The sequence below is a fragment of the Chrysemys picta genome, chromosome 9 (genome assembly GCF_011386835.1).
Source record: "Chrysemys picta bellii isolate R12L10 chromosome 9, ASM1138683v2, whole genome shotgun sequence".
In the NCBI taxonomy this organism is placed as follows: Eukaryota; Metazoa; Chordata; order Testudines; family Emydidae; genus Chrysemys; species Chrysemys picta.
The window spans coordinates 98,396,699-98,403,933 of record NC_088799.1 but is presented as its reverse complement, the minus strand read 5'-3'; positions in this window follow the sequence as shown (position 1 = coordinate 98,403,933).

Here is a 7,235-nt window from a genome sequence, read left to right as displayed (position 1 = left end):
CAGTTCATTTGCAAATTTGACACCATCAGATCAGGATTAAACAAAGACTGTGAATGGCTAGCCAACTACAGAAGCAGTTTCTCCTCCCTTGGTGTTCACCTCTACTGCTAGCAGAGCACCTCAACCTCCCTGATTGAACTAACCTCGTTATCTCCATACTGATTTATACCTGCCTCTGGAAATTTCCATTACTTGCATCTGAAGAAGTGAGGTTCTTACCCATGAAAGCTTATGCTCCCAATACTTCTGTTAGTCTTAAAGGTGCCACAGGACCCTCTATTGCTTTTTACAGATTCAGACTAACATGGCTACCCCTCTGATACCTAATCAAACACTGTGACCATGGAGAAATGAGCAAAGAACTTATCAGAAACAGGCTTGTTGCTGTACGACTGAAAGACTGCAATTACAGTATCAGACTCCAGAATGATCCTAACCTTACACTAACAATCACTAAAAACATAGTCCTCCAAAGTCAGTACGTAGACAAGCGACTGACACTCCTTGGGACTAACTTTGAGGAGGACCCTGCAAGAGAAGCCATAGACAAAGAGAGGACAATATCCCAGGAAGTCCAGAAACACTACCCACCCAGCCCAAGTACAAGCAGAAAGGAAATCCAGAGAGGGCTATACTAACATGGTGCATAGAAAAGGAATACAACAAGAGCATGAAAGAATGCCCAAGGGGTAGCAAGCTACCTCACAGCAAGTGACTTTGTCCATCAAGGGACACCAAATACAGGAAATGTCTCAAACAAGGACATTATGCAGCAGTCTGCCAATCGAAGACCATGGCAGCAGCTGTCTTTGAAAAAGAATGCATAACTTGGAGTCATAGGAGATGACCCAAAAGAATCACCATGGATCTCCACGATCACCTTGTGAGAGTATGAAATAGACTTCAAAATTGACACGAGTGCTGACGTAACAGAATTACTGTATAGGAGGGTGAAATCACTAACATGTTGAGAACCAAAGATATTAAAAAGCCTGGGAAACTCCTGATTAAATGTGAAAGAAAAAACTTTGGTCACTCTAAAACTAAGAGAAAATTACATCCCAAGAGGTCTAGGCTGTGGATAGCCTATGCACTGCTCTACTTGATCACCCAGTAATCACAGCCCTAGGCCTGGTTATAAGAATAAAACCAGTCACCATGTGCCTAGAACCTGAGATCAGGAAGGGGTTCACACAATTATTCAAAGACTGGGGAAGCTAGAAGGAGAATACCACACAACTTTTACCAAAAGCAAATGGATTGAGCCCTGCAGAACTACTGTTTGAAAGGAAGTTGAGGTCCACTGTCCCAACCATTCCTTCCCAACGAGACTGTTGTTGGCCTGATTTCTCAAGACTATAGAAGACAGAAGCTCAATATAAAATCCATCAGAAGAGGGACTTTGAGAGGCACCATACAGTCAAATCCTTGAGAGTACTGAATCTAGGAGATCACATCTGAGTAAAAAATTCTCAAGAAATGGGACAGTGCAGGGAAGTGCCAAAATCGCTTGATTCTTCTTTACAAGGGTGCCTTGAATCCTCTATCACGGGATAGGTAACCTATGGCATGCATGCCAAAGGCGGCACACAAACTGATTTTCAGTGGCACTCTCACTGCCCAGGTCCTGGCCACCAGTCCGGGGGGCTCTGCATTTTAATTTAATTTTAAATGAAGCTTCTTAAACATTTTAAAAACCTTATTTACTTTACATACAACAATAGTTTAGTTATATATTATAGACTTATAGAAAGAGACCTTCTAAAAATGTTATAATGTATTACTGGCACGCGAAACCTTAAATTAGAGTGAATAAATGAAGACTCAGCACACCACTTCTGAAAGGTTGCCGACCCCTGCTCTATCAGAATGGGTGTCATCTTGGTTCATCGGTCTACCCTGTCCTTGACAGGGTTGTTTGTGTTTTATGCTGATATTTCATTCCTATAATGTTGTTCTTCAGTGAAAAGTGTGGATAAACGTTTCTCACCCTTCTGTGATGTGGTATATACCCCACACAGACACTAAAAGAGTTAACTGGAGCTAGAATGCTCCATGAAGGGACCTGGTTGCACCAGGGAGGTGGGCCAGGAGCAGCTGAAGACGAGAACCAGCTGGGGAAGGAGCTGGGTGGAGAGCATAGAGAGAGGAAGCCCAACTGAGTAAAGGGCTGGAGGGAAAGAACTCTGCAGAGTTATCTGGATGCTAAAAGGAAGGGCCTTGAGAGAGGCAGGTGTACAGTGAGTCTGGGGAGGAGCTGTGGGAAAGGACCTGAAGGAAGGCCAAGAAAGGAAGAAGTCCAGGGAAGCAGTGAGGACTGTAAAGGTGCAGATCTTGGCTGCTTCCCACAATGTTCCTGGACTGGAATTCAGAGGAGACAAAGGGCCTGCATTCCCCGACTTGTTGCTGCGGAAACACCTGGCTCAAAGGGGAGAAGAACTGTTGGATTTGGAGCCAAATTTCAAGAGAGAAAGCCCTGGGGAGGTATTGCTCCACACAGGAGCAGGAGGAAAACCCTACAGAGCCTGGGAAGGGGCAAAGAGTCTGAGCATTATGTTTGTTTGAGTTGAGTTTACTGCACTCTTTGTTTACCCTGCAAGGGTTGGGCCAAACGTGACCTGGCCAGAGGGGTGAGTACTGAGAAGAGGCAGATCATCACAACTATTGGCAGGGGTCTCTAGGGCAGGAGAGTTTGCTGTGCCACCAGGAGGCACTCTAACTATGGTCCACTCTTCTGTATGTTCCCTTTTTTCTCAAAGGGAGATGTGGTTTTAGTTGTGAATGTTTGGAGCCACTATTCATGGTAGCCACTAAGGAGACATATAGTGAGAGGTAAGGGTCTATGCACAGAGGAAATAAAGACAGTCTGACCATGGTGTTTCTATAGTCTCTACAAGGATGTCCTAAGCACTTTCGAGACATAGAGACCATCCCTTCTGCTGCCTTAAGGAGCTTGCTCTGCAGAATGGACAAGTACACAAATGTGAGAGAAGGGTAACAATTGGGATGTTACAAATCAACAAACTTAACTATAGGCTGCATGACAGAAGAACTTAAAGGGGGAGAGGGTGGAGACCTTGGGATGCGTTCAAACAGGTCACGCCAGGCATTAATTTAAAAATATATATCTACTTCTGCATACTTTGTATCGTCAGTCAATTCACAATGTGCTAGGCCCAGAAGTGCCAGCTACCCTGCTGCCAGATTTCCCCATTACTCCACACCTTGTATAATCACCTTTACACAATGCAAAGTCAGGAAAAAATGCTGTTATATCACGGGATTGTTTTACATTCACTTTGCATCAGCACAAGGTGCAGGGCAACAGGGAATGAAACTTCAGGCTTCAAATACTTTCAGTAGGTGGATCTGGGGCTCCTGTCTCATTGCTAGGTAATATTTCTGAATGAATCAGAGGTGACTTAGAGTAACTCACAACACTTTTTGAAGTCTCACGGTCTCAATCCGATCTGGGTTATGGCCAACTCACTGAGGCTTACTTCTAAAGCAGTTATTTATAGACTCTTCTCCAGCTCAGCAGTCTCTTGTGAAAGTTTCTGAACATCAGCTCTTCAAGCAATCAGCATAAAATTAAAATTTTCAATTTGAATGGCGAACAAACAGGTTAAGGAAACTGCAATGTTATCCAACAAATCCTTCCTTTCCCGGGAGGCTTAGCATCTTTAAATATTAATCATGGGTGTCTCTACTCTTCTGTAATCTTAAAATACTCATTCTAAGATGGAAAACATTTCATTTGCAAAACCAAAAGCAAACGCCAATATAATTTCCTACGAAGCCCCTCGAATTCATATTATAATTAGGTTTGGAAGGGTCAGATTGTTATCGGTAAATGTCAAGTTCATCACACACACACACACACACACAACCAAAAATATTTCCATTGATGATGATTGAAATTTTCACAGAGGTAAAGTAAGAAAAATACTGCTTGAGAACTTATTTGCTTACAGGAAATTTTGAGATGTGGGGTTGATGCACCCTCTGCCCCCAATAATTTCACACCAGTGTGAACGTTTAAATTGATAAACATTAAAAAGCTTAAAAATAAGTATCAATAGTCATCAAAATGAAAAACAACCCTGAATTCTGCCAAGCCTAATGGAAAAGGAATAGGTCTTTAATTGTTTTCTTCTGTTTAAGAAATATAATAAAGATAGGATGGTATTTTTTTTCCAGCTCCTGTTGTAAACAGACCGGTTGCCCTACTCAACTACAAGTGTTGTGGTGCTTTCTTAAGCCTGTAAAGTCATGCATGTCAGCAACTTTACTCATGCGAGTTGTTCCATTGACCACTTGCCGAAATGAATATTCACGTGCTTACGCCATTGCAGGATTGGGCCCTTTAAAATTGTTCCACAGCAAATTGCTTGTCTGAATTGTTTTAGTCATATAGCTAAAGAGCGACTTGAACCTGAAAAGCTTTTTAGCTCCCCCCACTGGTGGAAAATATTAAATCGATGTTTTGTACTAATAATTTGGAAATACAAATCTGAAGATACTTTCCCCACCCTTGTTCTAGCATAGCAGGCTGGCCTGGAATGACTTACTTTCTGTACTTTGTCTTTAAAAAAGTTTAAAATCTTAAACAAAAATGAATCACTTGACTGCAGGCAATGAGATGTCTGTGTGTGAAGGGTGGCAACACACGAGAAGTCCCAAGAATGTACTGAGTCTGACCTTGAATTGAATAAACATTGTTTTCTTGGGGGTGAAGGGGGGTGGAATTGCTTGCTGAATGCATCTTGAGAGATACCCTAGGCATGATTAGTCACTGCTTTTGTATTTTCCTTTGAACTTTGTAGTTGTGTGTGTCAAGTGCAATATCGCTGATAATCTGTCTCCTGTGAAGAGGAGCAAATGAAGAAAACCTTCAGATAAAGTGAAACTTCTCATGGAAAACTATAGTTTTAGGCTCGTGTTTAATCCTCCATGTCAACTAACTGCTGCGGTGTGCTTCAAGGGTATGCTGTGTTAACACGGGTGGTGGGACCATACTCTTCATTTCTCTGACCACTGATGAATACGCTTAAGAAGTGTCCCTTACGGAAAAGTCCTAGAAAATTCAATTATTATTTGTGTTACTGCAGCATTTAGAGGCCTCAACTGAGAGAGGGGCTGCAGAGTGCCAAATTCCATACTAACACAGGGCAAGACACTGTCTGCACCCATCGAGTTTATAATCAATGTAGACAGGGTGGGAGGGAAAACAGACACAGAGAGGTGAAGTGATTTGCCCAAGGCCACATCATAATTCAATGGCAGAAGTGGGAAGAGAATCCAGGTTTTCTGAGGCCAGTGCAGTGCCCTACTTTTGTACCACACTGAATTCAATAGGAATAAGACCAACATGGTCTACAGAAGTTTACCTAATAGTTTATAGAATGTAATAGTGAATGATAACCTGTCTCTAGCCATCCCGCAGTAGGGATATAATTCTCCATTTATCCTATAGGACAGATTCAGGTGGAAAAGTTATTTTTTCAGAGAATTCTGTGCCTTCATCGTTGCTCTGGCCAATGACAAACCCATCAAAGGCAAAGACTAAATTGGAATGTGAGCTAATAAAGCAAAGAACAAATAACCCTGCATCACAAGCTGAGATGATGGGGATAAGAGCAATTAATTTTAGAAAGAAATGCATTATAGGCTGTAGCCTATATGATATGCTTATCCTGACCCCAGGAAGGTTAAATACCCATTACCCACATAGAATTTATATTCCCACTAACTACACATTTCATAAACAAAGTGAAAACTAGCACAGAGAAGAGTGCACTGGACAGGATGCTTCTAGCTCTCTCATTCCTGTCTCCATAGTCTTTTTCCCTCTGTGTGCAGAGGTGCCAACACTGGACTGTAGCAGGGTGGTCACCCCGCTCTTGCCCGGAAGGGCTTAAAACAGCCCTGGCAGAGGGCTGGGGCAGGGGGAAAGCTAGGCTGATTGGGGAAGTAGGCACAGCTGGGAGCCATGCCCCAAACAGACCACAGCCGGCCCCTATAAAAAGGCTTTGAGCCAGGAGCACAGTCTCTCTCTAGCTGTAGAGGGAGGGACCTGGCTGCAGGGACCTGAGCAGAGTACCTGAGTGGAGCAGGGCTGGGGAAAGGCAGAGGAGCTGGGGAGGCTTCAGCCTGGGAAGCCCCAGGCTGCGGCCTAGCAGAAGGCCAATGGGTACTGGGGGTTGCAGAGGGCAGTGCAGGGGTAGGCAAAGGCAGCAGGTCCAAACCCAACCTTGCCGGTGATGAGTGGCTGATACTGCAGTCTGCCCCAGGGCAGTAGCCAAGACTGAGGTGAAGTGGGGATAATGGGTGGAGGTTCCCCTGGGAGGGGGAGACCCAGAGCAGTGAGGGGTTACTGCCAGGGGGCAGCACCCCAGACAACAGGGCACCGGGTCCGGGAGGGACACGGGCCAAGCGGTAGCGGGACAGCAGCCTGCAGAAGGCGCTCCAACGGCTGGAGAGCTAATTCCTGAGATGACCAGCAGGAGGCGCTGCAAGGGTGAGTCCCGCGCCCTTACACAGACACAGATACCTACAAGAAACCAGAGTATTAAACCCATTTCCTTGATTGTTTGGGGTTGGAGAAGGGAATCATCGTAATCTACAATTTTAGCGAGAAATTGGTGTACTGTATTATTCACCTACATGACCGCCCTGCTGAAATAAAAAATGCAGTATTAAACTGAGCACCTGCCTTTTTCCAACCCTAGCTACTGCAGAATATTTAGGGCCCCAGTCAAACTGGATTTTGAAAGCTAGAACTTTGTTTTTCTTCTTTATATTATATTTGTTTTCTGGTTTCTACTAAAAAAGGCATGGCAAACTCCTGCCAGCCACATGGGAAGACTGTGCATACGTTGGTAAATAGGACATTTGTTCTCAAAGTTATTTGCTTCCTTGTTCAATTTGTGCATACAAATTCTCTAATGTGAGATCCAAACAAAGTGCCATTTTGTTTTCCAGGCGGGCTTCAAGTCCTCCAGAAAGTTGTAAGGTTTGATACTCAACGAGGAAACCTATGGTATATTCTGGCTCTGGAAGTGATCACAGTCACCAAGTTAAAGGCCAGAAGGAACCATCAGAGTGTCTAGTGTGACCTTCTGTATATCACAGGCCATCAATACCATCTAGCACCTGCACACAAAACCCAACAATGGAAACTAGACGAAAGTATTACAGCCCCCCAGAAGACTAAATTAGTATGCGGCAAGCAG